This window comes from Anser brachyrhynchus (assembly GCF_964034855.1).
Source record: "Anser brachyrhynchus genome assembly, chromosome: 3".
Taxonomy (NCBI): Eukaryota; Metazoa; Chordata; class Aves; order Anseriformes; family Anatidae; genus Anser; species Anser brachyrhynchus.
The window spans coordinates 119,479,647-119,497,202 of NC_137696.1; the positions used below are offsets into that span (position 1 = coordinate 119,479,647).

Genomic DNA, 17,556 nt, shown 5'->3' on the forward strand with positions numbered 1-17,556 from the left:
TCTACTTCCCTGCATTTGTCAAGCTCCTATAAGTGTCTTTCAGCCTTTGAAGTATTTTGAAATCCTTGAATGCTCTGATATCAAGTGCTACAGAAATGCAAAGCATTGCTAGCATATGGTAGCATGCTCTTGATTCCTGAAGGATGCAAAAGTCTGCATAGCAGAGAGAGAAAAGCTGGGAGGAGAGAAGTTACAGAGAGTATAAAAAGCAGCCTCCTAAAAATGAATTCTGGTGAACTATGTCCTTGTACTATTCTTGATTGTGCCTACACTTGAGGCTTTATACCTTACACTTTCAAATACAGCGCTTCAGGAAAGGGGGACCCACAGTACTGTGTGGCTGATCTTGTGACTTGCCTGAATCAAGCAGCATGCTCCTTCCTACTGCATGGCAGATTGCAGTCCCTGCTTGCCCTGCAAGGAGTTGTGATCTCTAACAAGACCTGCAGCCAGGAGCACCAGAGCTGTGCATCATCTTGCTTCATGGTAGACTGGGGCTTCTTTCAGAGGAGAAGCAGAACCAGAAGAGACAAATAAAATGTTCCAACTTTGGAGAAAGTAGATTGCTTAAACACTTCTAGAATTAGGGTAGCTCTATAGAAAGAAACACATGCACAAACAATTTTTTTTTTCAATCCAAAATATTTGATCAAATATATCATTTGTTTTGTTTTGTTTGTTTGTTTCTTTTTTTATGCAACCAGAGCTGTGTTGAAATAGGTTAGTAGTTTATAGATATGCCTGAAAAAATAGCTAAAAATGTCAGCAGTTGTTATTTCTGCTTTCTCTCTCTCAGCCTTCTTGAGGTAAGCGAGGAGGAGCTCTGCTCTTGCATGGCATCCTGAACTCTTCATGTATGCTGTGCTCACAGTGCTTTTCTCTTTACATATTAATGTAGTGTGTCTACAACTGAGAATGCAGGGATCGTGTATCAAATATCCTCTAGCTGCGTATGAATTATATGGCTAATATGTACCACTCTTTCTCTTGTCTTTCCTCTATGAGGACTGTGTGAGCAGCATTGTATTTAGGTTTGGAGATTCATTGCAATGTAATTCTTGCATTGTCCCTAAGGAACTTTTTCTATGCAGAAGAGCTTATGCATTTATTAGAAATTATTCCGCTGCCCTTAAGTAGTGTCCACTGAGCAGGAGAATTTTGTCTCATGTTGAGCTCAGGACAACTAAGCGACCTGATAAGAAGAGGAAGAGTTTCAGCAAAGGCAAGTCTCCATGGCAGTAAAAGGTTAATGTGTTTTTAGTTCTCTCCAGGAAACTCCCGAAAGGCAGGACACTGTCCTGGCCTTTATGGACGTCCACAGCTGAGCTCACGTGGGGAAACTGTGCTTCCCTTTGCTGATCTGCAAATACAACAATATCAATTTGCCTGCTCAGTAAGCTATCACGGGCTCCTTTGTTTGGAGGGCACTTCTGCAGAACGAATCATAACTTTCCTTTTGCGTAATGAAGTGATGTTAGGGTATTCAGATGGATCCACTGGAAAAGAAGCCACATGAAGGCTCTTTGTCATTAATACAAAATTCCTAGTTTTCACATAAAAACAACAACAAAAAAGATAAGAAAAAAAAAAGAACAGAACAAACTAAGATAGTGTATCAACAAACTGGATAATCATACCTCTTCTTTCTTCCAGTTATCTCTCAATTCATTGCAGAAACAATGCAGAAATTATGTATAATCCACCGCAATGGTGAATTGGTTCCTGAATTTAGAGTGCTAGCATAGTATTGATCACTAACCAAAACTGAAATCTCTTCAAAAGGAATGAAGATTTCTGAATGTTTTTTAACAATTTCTGTTGTTTTGAAAAAGACTTTAGCTGTCCTCACTAACACAGGCAGGTAGGAAGCTGTGGAAGTCCAACTGTCCTCAGTGTATGGTCTGAGAGCAGGGACTGCAGGTCCTTAGGTCTTTGTCGGAACAGGGAATTAAACCTGAGTTTCCCCCATCTGAAGACATCTATCTTATTGCACAATCCAATTCTTGCTTGTAAAGCATAAAGGACTATATTGCTATTTCCCACTATCTCCCATACACTGGCACCCAGAATGAACGTTGAGACATTACCAGATTCTTTTAAAAAAAATGTGTGTTTTACAATTTAGCTCCTCTTAAAACGTTTATATTTCCTATTTGTCTTTATGGTGCTAGAATTAAGCTTGAAAAAAATAGTTTGAGACCCTTCAAACTCCAGATAACAACTCTGATGTGAGCCCAGCAAAGAGTTGTTTTTTCTTGGTGACAGTGGCAGATTCAGACCTTCATTTTGAAAAGGTCAAAATGAAGGCTTCTCTTCTTGCCTTTGGTGCACTAACATACAATTTCTCGTTCGTATTTCTCCACTGATTCAAAGCAGCAAACTCTTTCTTTTTCCTTTGCCTGGCTTCAAAAGGTGATCAAAAATCAGAAATAATGGCTATTTCCATGGGAAAGGGTGCGCCATATGGGACTCCATCAGGTTTTACAGTTACATCCCTGGCAGATCAGTACACTTCATCACTTCATTAAATCAGATTAATTTCTCCTTGCACAGGACTGACAAGGTAAAAATTTCATTTTTTTATGAAGAACAGAGTCTCTGCTAACGTGGTTAATTTTTTTCTCCAGGAGGGATGTGAGTAACACAGGTTTAGGGACTACAGCTGCACTGGGGTCTGCAAGTCAGGTGCAATGGGCTACAAAAATCAGCCTTGATGATCATAGCTGGCTGTTGAATCAATCTTGCTAAGAAACATTGTTATCTCCAGAGCAAGAATGTATCCTTCCTGCAAAGCAACAACACAGAGTTGTAAAGTATGAACACTGTGAAGAAAGGAGATTGACTGAAAGGTATGGGACCACATAGTTCCTGGGTCAACATAGTTCCTCTGACTCTGCTACATTTGGCGACTTTCAGACCATGGAATCTAGAGATAATTATGTTTTTGTTCATCAAATTCATCTTTAAAGAGAAGGGCAATGCACTGTTCAGGCATTACTGTGGGGTGGTAAAAAGGCATCCTACTTGTAAGGTGTACAGTTAGTCACTGTGGGCTCCTATACAAACACGACAGTTATCTGCTGCCTGCTGATATTTCTTTGTAACTGTACCTCTTACCCTGCTCCTTAGGCAAAGATATATTGCTGTCTCTGCTTACCTGTTTGCAAAGCCCTGGGAAACAAAAAGCTTCCTCTTCACAATGTGCTAATGGCTCACTAACTCTCAAATCACTGCAGTTCCTTAACAAAGAATAGCACAATCCAGCAATAAAGGGAAGCAAGTTTATAGACAAAGTGTAATTAGAACTGGCAAAGCTGCTCTTTGCTATTCAGCAGCATAGTTGACTCTGTTTTCCTGTTGTTTACTTGTAGTCTTTATTTGTCTGGAAGAATAAATCTGAAAAGGGAAGAGGCACAGCATTTTATTCAGCAAAAAAGGACCCCATGTTGACGTGTAGAAACAAAAAGAACAGAAATTGTTGTTGTACACTGTCTGGAGATCTGGACAGGGGTACGATAATGCAATCCCTTAGCTTCATCATTATTTTACTGATTGATACCCACAAGATAGAGTCCCACGTAAACCCAAGCTTTGTGTTGATGCTCTTTTGTGTTCGCCAGGAGTGGTGGTAGCTTGTCTTCCAGGGTGTGACACCCTGGTGTCTTGTGTCCCCAGCAGCTGTGTCTTGCAGGTCAGCAGTGACTACTAGGTGGGAGTGTGCTGTAGCCTTCCAGCCATGGAGCCACCCCATGGACAGCTGACCTGAGTAAGGTTGCTAAGGCTAGCTACTACTTGTGAAGTTGGCTGCAGACAGACTTGTGGATCCTGACCATAATATATGTTGTTTGGGTCAGGGGAACAGAGCTGGAGGGGGAGAAAAAGAGGAGATTGTAATGCAGAATGCCAAGTCCTTCTTAGGTCCATTACAGTTTATACACAATGTTTGCTCTGACAATTTTGAGTTCCACATTTCCCTTTGAACTAATGCTAAAAGCTTTTCATTTTTCCTGCCTCATCCTTGGTTTCTAATCTTTTCCATTCTAGTTCAAGGGTAACAAACCCTTTCACTAGTTTGCCCATTTGCCTCTTCCTCCTCCAGCTTCTTTGCTGCATTTCTATGCCTGTCATTTGCAGCTTAAATTTTCTGCCTCTTGTAAAGTGTATTTCATCTTAGCTAATTTGTTTTTCAGGCATTTGGTGCATCATTTTTCTTCAGCTAATGATTATGTAGCTTTTTCTCCCTCCCTCCTTCAGTCTCTGCCTCCCTCCTATAATCCCCATCTTTCTGGCATAAAGGCTATATTTTAGTCTGAACGCCAGCTGAAACCAATCCTTTCACCTACCACCAGCAGATGCATCTGCTATCTTATGTGCTCTTTCAATCTCTTCTTCAAACTCTATTGGTATCTAAAACTGGGAACACTTTTCATTTGCAAATGGCTTCAGTTCTAATGGTTTTTATTTGAATCAATGGCTTGCTTTCTATAATTTACCATAGCATTCTGATAGAGATGTGGCTACAGAACACTTCCATTGACTCACCAGAGGAAGCCTCTGAATTTTAAGCTCTTTGAGGCAAAGGGAATGATTTTGTGCCCTAGTTCTGGAAAGCGCCATATGTAGTGAAATGAACAAGTTGGAGAAAAATACTCTTGGAAAATAAGTGAGAAAGTATTTGAGTGGAAATAGCACAGTGGATGTTTAAGACCACCTGGGAAATCAGTGACCACTTAACTTGACTCCAGTAGGCTAGAATGAGTAACGGGGAATTGTAAGAATAAGTATTTTTGGGGAAATGAACTTGCTGAGCAATAAGCACCATGAGTTTGAGACATTAATCATGTCTGACAAAAACAGTGGCCTCTTTTTATATTACAGGGTGGGTGGGTGAAATGCATGTGGTGGATATTATCCATCTTTTTTTTGCATAAAGTGTTCCATACATTGCAATCTAAAACTCAGGATGCTATGGAAAGATGATGGTGTGATTAACATTAGCAAACAGGTCACAATGGCCATCAGAGCAAACAGATAATGGAACTAAGGGTGGAGGTGCTGGATATTTGACAATACCATTCAGGAAAATTACAAGAGGTAGCAGTATCTGGATCACAACCAGAAGTGATCTCAGACACAGTCTCAAGAATATATATGAGATCAAGATTTTTTCAGGTTATTTCTTCTCAGAATTCAACTCTGATTAACATTGCAAATTGTACCATGGTGGGAAGTGTTACAAATGGCAGCCAGAAAGAAGATCAAAATAGCTACTAAATACCCAAAGTGAGAGCAGAAAGGAGGAACTCCTAAGTGACAGGAAATTTTAAAATAGAAACAAGGAATGTGATATACATAAATGCTCTAGAAAGATGACAACTAAGGTTTTTTTCTAAAAATCTTTAGAAAATACTGAATTACAGAAATTATTTGAAATAGTGTTCTGTTAAGAAAATCAAGTACTCTGCAATTGCAAGAAGATTGCTGCAGAGCAGAAAGTGACCTAGTTATAGTTTTGTTTCTGAAAGTCAGAGATCCTTCAGCTGATTAATATTTCAACATTAAATAATGTTCATGCTGCAACATTTAATGTTCTTGTATCTCTGAGGCTGTTTTCAGAGCTCTTTAGTTTGCAAGTACACTTGGGGAAAAAATCAACGTGAAAAAAGTTAAAAAATGAGTTAGAATCATAGAATATCCCACATTGGAAGGGACCCATAAGGATCATCAAGTCCAACTCCTGGCACCACACAGGTCTACCCAAAAGTTTAGACCATGTGACTAAGTGCACAGCCCAATCGCTTCTTAAATTCAGACAGGCCTGGTGCAGTGACTACTTCACTGGGGAGCCTGTTCCAGTGTGCAACCACCCTCTCGGTGAAGAACCTCTTCCTGATGTCATGCCTAAACTTCCCCTGCCTCAGCTTGACACTGTTCCCATGGGTCCTGTCACTGGTGATAACGGAGAATAGGTCACCTGCCTCTCCACTCCCCCTTGTGAGGAAGTTGTAGACCGTGATGAGGTCCCCCCTCAGCCTCCTCTTCTCCAGGCTGAACAGGCCCAGTGACCTCAGCCGCTCCTCATACGTCTTCCCCTCTAGGCCCTTCACTGTCTTCGTCGCCCTCCTCTGGACACTCTCCAAGAGTTTAATGTCCTTTTTGTACTGTGGTGCCCAGACCTGCACACATTACTCGAGGTGAGGCCGCACCGGCGCAGAGCAGAGCAGGACAATCACTTCCCTCGACCGACTAGCAATGCCGTGCTTGATGCACCCCAGGACATGGTTGGCCCTCCTGGCTGCCAGGGCACACTGCTGGCTCATATTCAACTTGCTGTCAACCACAACCCCCAGATCCCTCTCTGCAGGGCTGCTCTCCAGCGTCTCGTCGCCCAGTCTGTATGTATAGTCAGGGTTGCCCCGTCCCAGGTGCAGGACCCAGCACTTGCTTTTGTTAAACTGACAAGTTAGTTTAGAAGTTAGTTGCTTAGTTGCTTAGAAGTTAGTAATTTACCTTAATTTAAGGGTTTTACACTTAAATTCAAAAATAAAAATTAAAAAAAAAAAAAAAATTTTTTACAAGCCTAATTTAGCTGGGATTCCTATTAATGTAGGACATCTGAATTTGGTCACCAAAATGTGAACTAAACCCCCAGTTCTCATTACAGTCTTTGGAGATGAACAGATATCATTGACATCAGATATCATGACGTCTGCAAATTACTCCATATATCCCAGGTAGGTATCTGAAATAAATTATCATTGGATGAGATGATTTAGATCTAATAACTTCTGTTCTTCAATAGGATAGTGGAAGTAGGCTGCTTGATCTCAAATCTCTGGGATGAAATGCTTCCTTTTAATGCCTCATCACTTTCATGTTTTCTTCAAGTTATCAGAAACATTAGTTCACTATCTTCATAGGTAATCATCATCTTTCCGTCTCTTTCCACCTTTCCTCACAGCATTTTTAAGTGTTTTTGTTGTTGTTGGTGGTGGTGGTGGTTGGTTTCATTTTGGTTTTGTTTTGTGATGAAATGAAAGTAACTGGTGACATCCTGGATGTTTTGCAGAATCCAAGCGTGATGTTAACCGTTTCAAGTCAAGATCACCTATAGCTTGAACCCTGAAGGTGGCCTTCTAAAGACAAGCATCCGGATTTGCATGCTTACATTTAGGTCTCTTTAAAGTAAGTATGTACATGTGTGTTAGGTGTCTAATCTCCCATAACAGTCAGTAGAAATGAGATGCCTGAGGAGATAAATCTGTTTTTACACCTCCCACAGTGTCAAATTGCTTTCAGCTACAGGTGGATTAGGGAGATATTAATGACCTGTGAAACCATCAGAATCTAAGTTTAATTTGAAAAGGTACTGTCCAAGGGCTGCTTGATGTCCTAGTTGAACAACTGGATTTGAGGAGGGAGCTTAGATATCTATCGTTTGTAATGAGCAGATCCTTCCCATATGTTAGCAGGCTGGGTATTATGGGTACCCAGGTCATCCAGAAGAGCTGTACAAATGCATTCACAAGGATGCAAAGTGGACATCAAGTACTTTCCTTGGAAGCTGCTCTTTTTCCTGGTGTATAACAAAAAACCCCCCACAATATAAAAATCATCACCCAGAACCATCTGGTTACAGAAAGAGAGTTGAAGACATGGACTACTTTGCACACTGAGAACTGCTTCATATTCTGAGTTGGAAGGTGGTGTAAAATCATTCAAGGAAAAGGTTCATCTAGACTAGATTTAATTACAATTGAAAGGCAGTAGGGAGGGAATTCATAATCAAGAAAATATAGTGTTTCCGTATAGCGTGCAACTAAGACCAAAAATGCAACACATTAAAAAATGAACTGATGTTATGTAGATAACAAGAATATATTCTCAATACTTCAATACTTCTCAAATTGCATTAAAGATCTAGAAAATGATGTCAAACATCATGCTGCAGGATTATTAACATCTAGCAATCAGTAGCTCAGAAGCCTTATTTGAAGGGGAAAGTGGCTCATCTCAGTCTGAGGGATTCTGTACTCATGTCCTTTTCAGTCCCTGGCTCTGACTGTTGTCAGAGATGGCATTTGGGATAAGGTGTGCCTTATCTTGATGCAGAATAGCAGTTTCTGTTTTCTTAGGTCATGCAGGAACCAAGGTCATTTTCACATCCTTCTTGAATGTTGTTTAGATACAGAGAATAATTCCTGCATGGGGAGAATGTTTTGACTGCAGATTAGGTGTAGAAATGGTAGATGTTCTGTCAAATTGGCAGTAGATGAGAACTGAATAAAGCACTGCAGAAGGTGAAGAGAAACTGAGTGCTAAACTGATGAGGAAGGGTTTGTTTGGCCAAGCAGATATTTTCATTTCTCTTGTAACTTTTGCACATTTCCCTCACTTTGTCTTTTTCCTTAGCATTAAAAGAAAGAATGTTTTTCCTATTTTACATGCAGCCATCATAGTTTTAGCCAAAAAAAAAAAAGGCAGACTGATTAAATCCTTCTGAGGTGACATTCTGAGTTGTGTGAGATACAATTTCATCAATTCTCATTGTATCTATGTTGTATCCCTGCTCCTTATTGTTTTAGCATTTTTTTTGCATTGAGGTTATTTGCTGCATGGTAATAAATTAATCTTTCTCTGGTTTGTACAGTCAGAGTCATGAAAAGTAAAGTCCTGTGCTGTTGCATTGCACCAGATTCATTTCATCAGGACAGCACAGTCACTGTGCTTTTTCTTCTGCGGACCCTGGTGTGTGTGGTAGCTGTGGCAATGGCAGTGATGATGCCATCAATGATGCCAGTGTGGCAATCACAACTCAAACTGCCATGGTATTTAGGTATTAGTCATAACTAAAACAGCATGTCATATAGAACGGGGGCAAGCTTATGTAGATCGGAGCTGAAGGAACTTCTTTCGTTAATGATGGGTGTTTTAAGCAACAGCTTCCCAGGACCTTATGAAGTGTGATATATTTTACTGGATAAATACACTTTTTTGTAAGGTTCTTGGTATTTTCTGATCTCTGGCACTATTGAGATGGGTTGCACTGTATGTTATAACTTTGAGATTAGTAAGAAAGTTTTTCTGTTCTTAAAATGACTATTTCCCCACAAGGGCAGGGAAGAGCATTTCAGGGTTGAGAAAGAGCAGAAATGTATTCTTCAGCAATCTGTGGGACTCAATTTTTAACAAAAACTCTCTTGCAACTGGTTTTAAATCTATAAGATGCTTTGGATAAGGTAAAAGTAGGGAATATACAATTGTTCTTCCAGTACTGTAAGCCTATGGGGAAAATACCGTGCTCTCATGACCTACAACTCACAAACTTGGGTAGACTTAATAAGGGAAAAAATATATGAGTTTTCTCTTTTTGGTGTTTTGCAGCAGAAAAAAATAACATAAATGTTTGTGTTTCTTTGACAGGTTTAGTCAAAAGCCCAAGGGACAAGTTCTCAGCTGGCACAGTGTTACAGAAGATAAAAAAGCAGACATATTTTCTACGGAACACAAACTCATCTACAGACAAAAACAGGAGACCCAGCCTTCTTATGAGCATTTCCCCAAAATCTGTTTAGTGCAGAAGCATGTGAAGCAGTTTATAGAAATCTCATAAAGGACAGATATATTGACAGAGAAAGTTTCTCTGTTTACATTTCTGGCTTGAAGGGTATTACTGTCAGTGCTACTTAGTGCTATCTCCAGATACTGTCAATATCTTGTATCTATATGAGAGCCTTTTGATCATAAAGACAGAGGCAAAAGACAGGACATGGGCTATATGATAGAGCATGAAACTTGGTGCTACATGGAAGTGGAGACCACCTGAACTTCAGTTCAGAGGGTTAGGCATTAATTAATTAATTATCCACCACCTTTAGAGGCTAGGAGATTGGTGTTTTTTTTTTTTTTTAATAATAAAAACAAACAGAAAAACAAACAGACAAAGCACAAACAACATCTCTGTCAACCAATTCAGGAAAGTCAAACAGGTGACATTAATGAGCCACTGAAGGTGGTGTGCCCACTTGTTTGATTTTACCCTAGGAGGAGCTTGTACTGTTCACGTCATCCCCTGCAGCTGGCAGGCACCTCTCAGCTTTCCATCACCACTCCTGCCTGGGGTACAGTGACCCATGGGCTGGGAGGCCCTGGGTGGTTCCAGGGTAAAGACGGACAGGTAAGGGTGGGTTACAGCTGGAAGAAGAACTCGTTTGATTTCCACTGTGATTGATGAGAAGCCTTCACACCACCAGTTGTATGTATCTGAAACGCTTCAAGCATTTACTCCTTTCTCAAGTGGGAGTTGTCCAAACAAAATAAATCATGAATGATGAAATAAAACCATATTGGTGGGCTTAGCACATTAGCAGACAGGCCATGGAGCTGTGGGGATCAAGAGCTCAGTCCCTCAGCTCAGTAGAGATATCCTAAATCAGTTTGGCTCTGGCCATCCTCTGTGTCCTTGGGGATTTGGTGTAGTCTTCTGTATAAGTTCCTCATCTGTAAAATAAGAACATTAACAAGCCCGTTATCTACACATATTGTAACTACTTTGAGGTGAACATTGTCTCTTGCTATTTGAATATACAATGCTTTGCATAATGGAGCTTAATCTAAGTTCCTTTAAGGTATCTCTGCTGAATAATAATGATTAATAAAATTGAGTAAATAATATTTAGAAAAGATAAAATGAGTGCACTGATTTACCTTTTTCTTCATAGGAAATGAAGTGAAGAAATAATTGGAAATGAATAGCAGCACCTATTTAAAAGTGATTAGGGAAACCTGTTATATACTACAACATTAACCTTCAGATTTTCTTATCAAAAGCTTTTAATAGGGTTTGTATTTCAGCTAAATAAAAGAAATTATTCTCAATGGAAATTCTTCCTTTTTTTTCCCCCCTAAATGCATACCAATATTCTGAATGCTCACCCTTTAAACGAATTCTCATCACAAAGACGTACATAGGATTACTCATAAATATGTGTAACAAAACCCTTTTATCTGTCTTCTCACAAGATCTCCTCTCACAGAGAGAAGGCTGAATATTGCATTAATGAAAATACACATGGGCTATTTGGAAGGAATAAGGAAAGGTGAGTGATTCAGATCCTATAGATGTGTTTGTATGACAACATAGTCACTGTGGGGTAGGATTCATCTCTGGTCTAAGCAGTCACCTGGGCACTCTCAGTATCCAGTGGCACCCCACAGAAAGATTCCATTTCTTTTTGGCAACCCACTTGTTTTAGGGTGCTCTCCTTCTCAATGGACTAGGGCAACAAGTCTGTAGTAATTAAAGTAGATGAGAAGCAATTTTTCAAAGCTGTCACTAAGGGGATTTTCTGTCTTTGTGTGGCATATACACAAGAGAACCTTACTCTAGGTAGTTCAGGTATTTCTGTGGTGGTACAAACTTTGACATGTATTGATCCAGCTTGCGGGGTGTCCTTGATGTTTATGTGCACATGTATCAGCAGCTATATCATTGTCTTTTCTTGATAAGGCTGCTTCAAAACTAACGTGCCTCCATATCATGTGGTCACACAGCTTTTGGTGGCATGGACATATCCTTTGTGCTGTGGATTTCTGAGAAAACCCTCTCAGCAGTTATGAAGTTGTCCTTCCCCGCATGATTTTCAACAGCAAGCGCTGCTTTGCTTTTTTACAGAAAGTTGAAAACTGAAATATCTGATAATTCTTTGTCATCTTCTGCCATACCAAAAAGCACCCAAGTAACAAAAAATGGGAATTCCCTTCATTTGCATTCTCTCTCCCTTATATACTCATTTTTCCTTTATATTCCCTTGCATAGCTAGGAATAAAGAACAGTATGGGAACAAATTCAGCAATTCATTTGCAGGTTTGTGACATTATGGTTGAACACAGCCTATAAAAATGGCAGAAGGTGTGCTGAACCATTCAGAGACACCTGCTGTCCCAACTGCTAAAAACAGCCCGAAAGAGCCAAAGACTATTATGGTTCTTGAGTAGGAAAAATGCTCCTGACTTGGCCTCCTGCTGCCCAGCCACATCTGTTCTCTTCTAAATGCTGGAAGCAAGAGAAAAGTCAATGTGATACAGGAGGATTTGGAGTTCTGAGTATGGGATAGAAATGTGTCAGTGAGATGACACCTTCACCTTCCTCTTGTTGTTTAGACTACAAAATTAGTAGATGCAGGGACTGTTTCTAATTACGTGTTTGTACACTGTTTAGGAAAATGGGGTCTTGTGCTGGTCTGAACTTAGCTCGTCGTGAAAATGAGGGATGAGAACTATTGGGGATCTGGTTTCAGCAGTTGAGCTTTGGTATTGGATCGAATGTGCAGATCTTGACTAGTGGAGGCTAGAGAAAAGCGCTCTGGGGGAAGAGAGCGGAAACAATAAAGAGTTTCATGAGAGGCAATGCTGAAGGTCACTGGAGCAGCAAAAGGGACGTTTCCTTGTTCGGGTGAGTGAGGGAGAGCCAGAGGCTGGGCCAGGTGCACACTCTGAGTTCAGTTTTGACTCCAGAAAGTGCTAAAGTCTATTCAACTCTCATTGCTTTCATCTCAGACATCCTGTAAGCCGAGAAAAGGACAAGATCAGGGTTATAAAGTAGATTGAAAATTTAATCTCCTAGTTCTAATGAATGAGGGGCTGATGTTCAGATGACACGAATCAACTGAATTACTCATTTGCATCAACTGCTTTAGAGATCAGATCTGACCCTTACACATTTTACTTAGAAATGAGTCATGCCCATTCATAAAGATTTTTAAAAAAGACATAACTTGAGTTTACATCTTTTTTTTTAATTTTAAAAATGTTGATTTTTGTTCAAAATTTCTGCAAATACATAAGTATACTTAATACCACAGCTGTAAATGTGATGAAAACCATGATATTCTTAAATGTCAGATAAGCCATATCTGAGAAAAAAGTCCTGTCTTTCAGAGCAGACTTTTTATGATATACTATTTACAGAATGCCCATGAAAAGGAGAGCCCTTATATTTGTTTGTAAGTGAGGCATAATACCAGTCTGGTGAGCAGACAGTTGTGAAGTGGTCACCAGACAGTATGTTTGCAACCAGTTTTGTATTTGCAGAAAACAATCCTGCATTTAACAAAGAGTTACAAGGGCTTCTGAGTGTGCTGTGAGCAGTCACTCACTTGCAGAATGCAGATGATAATCTCAGTGGTATTGAACCATTATTCTAGGAGGAAGTGGCTCCACCAGGAGAGGGGTGCCTATGAAAGTCCATGTGGGAGAATTTGAAATTCCCACTTTAGCCACGTATGGGCCATGGGCAGGCAGCAAATGATTCTTGAAATTGTGTCCACAGTGGTCTTTTAATGCACAATTTTTGTGCCTTCCTGGATGCATCATTAGTGCATTTTGAGTCTAAACACATCAAGGAAGCTCTTGATTCATTAGCATTATAGCTAGATGCAAACAGTGTCACAGCCTCATGCTAGATGTATCTGATCTGTGCTTATACATAGTCCTTTATCATGGTTATCCACTTATGTTTGTGCAGAATGCAAGACATATTGAAACCATAGTGCTTAAGAGTCATTTCTGGAAATGACTGCCCCAGGTATGCTAAAGGGGAGAATTGTGCCTCTCTTTTGTTTCTTATGAACCTGCAAGTGCACATAAAATTTTCTGGGCTGTGATCTTCTGGGAGTGCTCACAATGGCAGCATGTATAAATTTATGGTGTATGGAAAGACCCTGCTCAAGGAGTTTCCTTTTGGGACAGCCAGTGCAGCAAAAGCAAGACTGAGATGCTGAAATAATATCTCACTTTCCACCTAGGTGTTGTTAAGCAGTGACCTTTAGGTCCGAGTGTGTTTCCCCGTATCTATTTTTAAGGGTGATTAACAAAACCCAAAAGGGACATGGGGGAATTGGATGACCTACTTTCGAGGAAATTTGTTAGATGGGAAAAACCATCTATTCTGAAATGGGAGTAAAATATCACTACAGCAAAACCTTCTAGATCCTTCATATCAAAATTAAAACTTGGGAAAAAGGTAAATTTCAGACATTTACAATTGTATTGTTTTGATAATGCTGAAATGTTTTATTCTGATTTTAGGCTTTCGCAAACATCCATTATGGATCATGGCATCCCAAAAATTTAAAAATAAGTTATTTGAAAATGGAAGTTCAGACACTCTCAAAATGTACTATATCTTCACTTCATTTAATCAAAAAGGCTCTTTTTTTTTTTTTTTTAATGATGAAATACTTTATTTGGAAAGAAAAAATGCTCTGCTGAAAAATATTGGTATGGCTCAAAAAATAATGTGCATTTTCAGGGTTTTCTTAGAATGGCTAAACTTAGAGCTACACTGTTCTTCAATGCTGTTAATAATTGTACTGATAACTGTGCTGATGGAGTGTTTGCAGACGGGCACACACAGAGCCTTGGCTCTGGATGGATGTAAATAAGGGGAAATGAAGCTGGGTGAGGCTGAGGTCCAACTCTAGCTGCGATCCTCAAGGCAGGAGGAGATTCCATTCATTCTGTTCTTCTGGCACTGGGTGAAGCTCACAGGCCATTTTTTTTAGAAAGACTTGTGACTATGACCATCATCTCCAGCCCACCACAGTTTGTGCATTGTAGCATCTGTATCTGCTTTCATTCACATATGCATACGAATTTTATCCCTGCCTCCTTTAATTAGACCAGTACTGTGATTTTCAAATTCAGGGCTTCATTCAGGAGGTGCAGATCATAAAAGTGATTTTTTTCCCCCTGTTCCTTTTGTGATATTCATTTCAGTCACTGTATTCCACTTTGGCTTTTGGCTAGTGGCATGTAACAGTTTGCTCTTAAAGATGTTTTCTCCCCACAGCTTTGTTACCTGGGAAGGCAAGTTTAGTCCTGTGATAACCACCTCATAAATTTTCAAGAGCAAAGTTCATTTGTTTTCAGTCTTAATTTCCCCAAATGTAGAACCAAGATGAGACTTATAATTATTATGCCACAGAATAGTTCTCCTTTGGCCTGTGACTGTAAATCCTGATTAAGGGTAATATGAATCTAGATGCTGTAATTACAAAGAACCTATGCCACTGCATTGCATGTCATCCAAGAAACTGTAAGGAAAAACAATCAATCTTACTTTTCTCTGCATAAGGTTCACTTTTTTTTTCCCTTTCTTGTTACGTCAGAAAGTGAAATGTTTGCTATTACTGAAAGGGATATGAACTGGAGATATCTGTGCTAACTTTAGTTTCCCAGGCCTCTCATTGATGGGTAGAGAAGTATTGAGGTGTTTATGCCATCTTTGCTATACAGAAAATAGATGTCATGGATAAAATGAACAACTATTTGAACCACCGAACCACTGCAGTTTATAGCCTGGCAAAACTATATCCGTCCTGGGTTTTGTTTTCTGAGAATTTTAGTTTATTTTTCAATGTTTTAGACTTAGAATTTAGGTGTTTCATTGACTGCTGCTCAACTTTCTGAAATAAATTGCTAGCTCTCAGTAATATCAGAATGAATCATGTCAAATAGAATTTTTAAAAATACCAAGCTATTGTACAAGGTATTCATCAACAGAGAGTCATAGTCAAATAGGAGTGTTTCTCATGGGGAGCAACACTCTAACATTATTCCTAATGATCTCCATATACCTATAAAATTCTGGTAGATAACAACTGAAGCTGACTTACACACTCTCAGGCAGCTGTAATTATTATGATGAAAAATGATGTAAGGTACCTTAGACCAGCTTTTCACACTGTGCCAATTCAGACAGCATGTGTTTTAATACGGTGAGACAAAATTAAACTTCTTCAGGATAGCGCAATGAAGCTACATACAGCATATAGAAGACTGCATCTGAGGATTAACTTCTTGAAATTAAAGTCAGAGAAATTCAAATTATAAATCAACACTGTATATGAAGTGAGACTGATTGACCACTAGAATGGGTTACTAAAACAAGTAGAGGTTTCTTCATAAAGTCATTGACTGAATGTGAACAACTTTGTAGAATGTGCTCTGCAGTCAATCAAAAGCTTTCAGTGATACATGCAAGGTAAATTGGATCACCTACAGTTTTTTTCTATGGGTCAGACCTATGAGCCTCTAAAGTTTTTCCTAACATGACAGCCTTTGCAGCTGAAACACTGGAATAAATGTTGAAATCTGTGGGATGCATATTTGCATTGTTTGATTTTGGAACTTTTTTTTTGTTATATAAAAAATAAAAGTAAATAAAATATTAAAATTCTAAACCAACACACATTTATTTTTTATTATTTATTATTATTTTACATCTATGTGAAAAACAGATACTGAGTGAATGACTTTCCATGAAAAAACTTGAAGTTAATTTAAGAATAACTTGAGTATTCATTTTACTGAGATTCTTTACAGGAGCCATCAAAGGTTGCTGAATTATTAAAGATACAAAGAATTGTCAACACAACACAAATTATGCTTGAGCTGTCTGATTCCTCAAGAACTGGAAGAAGGATTCAGCTCCAGATTAGACGTTTTAATGTTGGTGTCTACATGTCTAAGCTCTCATTAAAGCCACTGAAGACTAACTTTTATAGTCAATTGTAACTGTTATAACCAAATGATCCAAGAGATGGATTATGTGCTTCTTGAAGCAGGTATTTACATTTGGTCAGATAAATCACATCTTCTATGTAATTAACTGTACTGATTAAGAATGTGATTCACTTGCTGAAGGAGACTGCTAGTAGCATTTGAGAAACTGTGTCAAATCTTCTCTTGCCACTCCAGAAGTGCATGCATCCCTGAGAGGTCTTGTATTTGCCCCTCTTCTGTAGATGCCTGGAAAACCCCTGGGTACCTCAAATCACTGTAGATACCTAAGTTTGGGTAGTTGACTAGAGACCTATTTTGTAGACACAACTACATTTAAGTGATTGAGGCTGGAGCTGAACCCAGATGTAGTAAGGGCTAGATCCAGGTTAAGCGAAATGAGTGGGTTTTACTTTTCAGTACAAAGGATGTTTGTACATTAGTAGCTCTTTGTGTCTCACCTTAGAATAACACTTTCCCAGTTTCCCAGCACACAAACAACAGCGGGCACATCACCTATGCTTAGAGATGGTAATGGCCATGAGTGAATTGAACAGTGGAGGCTTACAAGCTTCGATGTGCGTTTCACCTGTGTCTTTCCTGGTGGCACCTGCAGATCTGAAAATGAGAAGAGTTCATTATGGCCACTTAGCTTAGTCTCCTGAATATCACAGGCCATAAACTTTAACTTTTGACCAGTGGGAGGTAGGCTGCTAGACTAAATGAATTAGTCTTTGCTTTTGTCATTCTACTTAGCCTGTTCAAAGACAGTTATACAGTGAATTACAGTTACCTGAAGTTGGCTTTAGGTAGTTTTTCTGCCCCTTTTCCCACAGAGAGGTTAATTGTTCCATTTTACTCTAGTTTTTCATCTTTTTCTCGTTGTTGCTGTATCTACCATAACTGATCTAAAGCAAACCTGTGTACACTTCAGAAAGTGTCTAGCTTCTTTTTTAACTACTCTGATGGTGTCCTTCATTAGTATCATGCTCC

General features: G+C 39.3%; 1 long non-coding RNA gene across 3 annotated transcripts in view; it reads left to right on the plus strand.

Annotated features, from left to right (window-relative positions):
* Nucleotides 1-10,884, plus strand: part of LOC308191952 — a 95,425-nt gene extending 84,541 nt beyond the window's left edge. For 2 of the 3 annotated variants that reach the window (XR_013948408.1, XR_013948409.1), the window contains 2 exons: nucleotides 6,665-7,185; nucleotides 9,424-10,884. This is a non-coding gene — a long non-coding RNA (uncharacterized lncRNA). The remainder of the gene's footprint in view (nucleotides 1-6,664; nucleotides 7,186-9,423) is intronic. The other variant, XR_013948410.1, reaches the window with a different exon arrangement.
* Nucleotides 10,885-17,556: the final 6,672 nt, after the last annotated feature.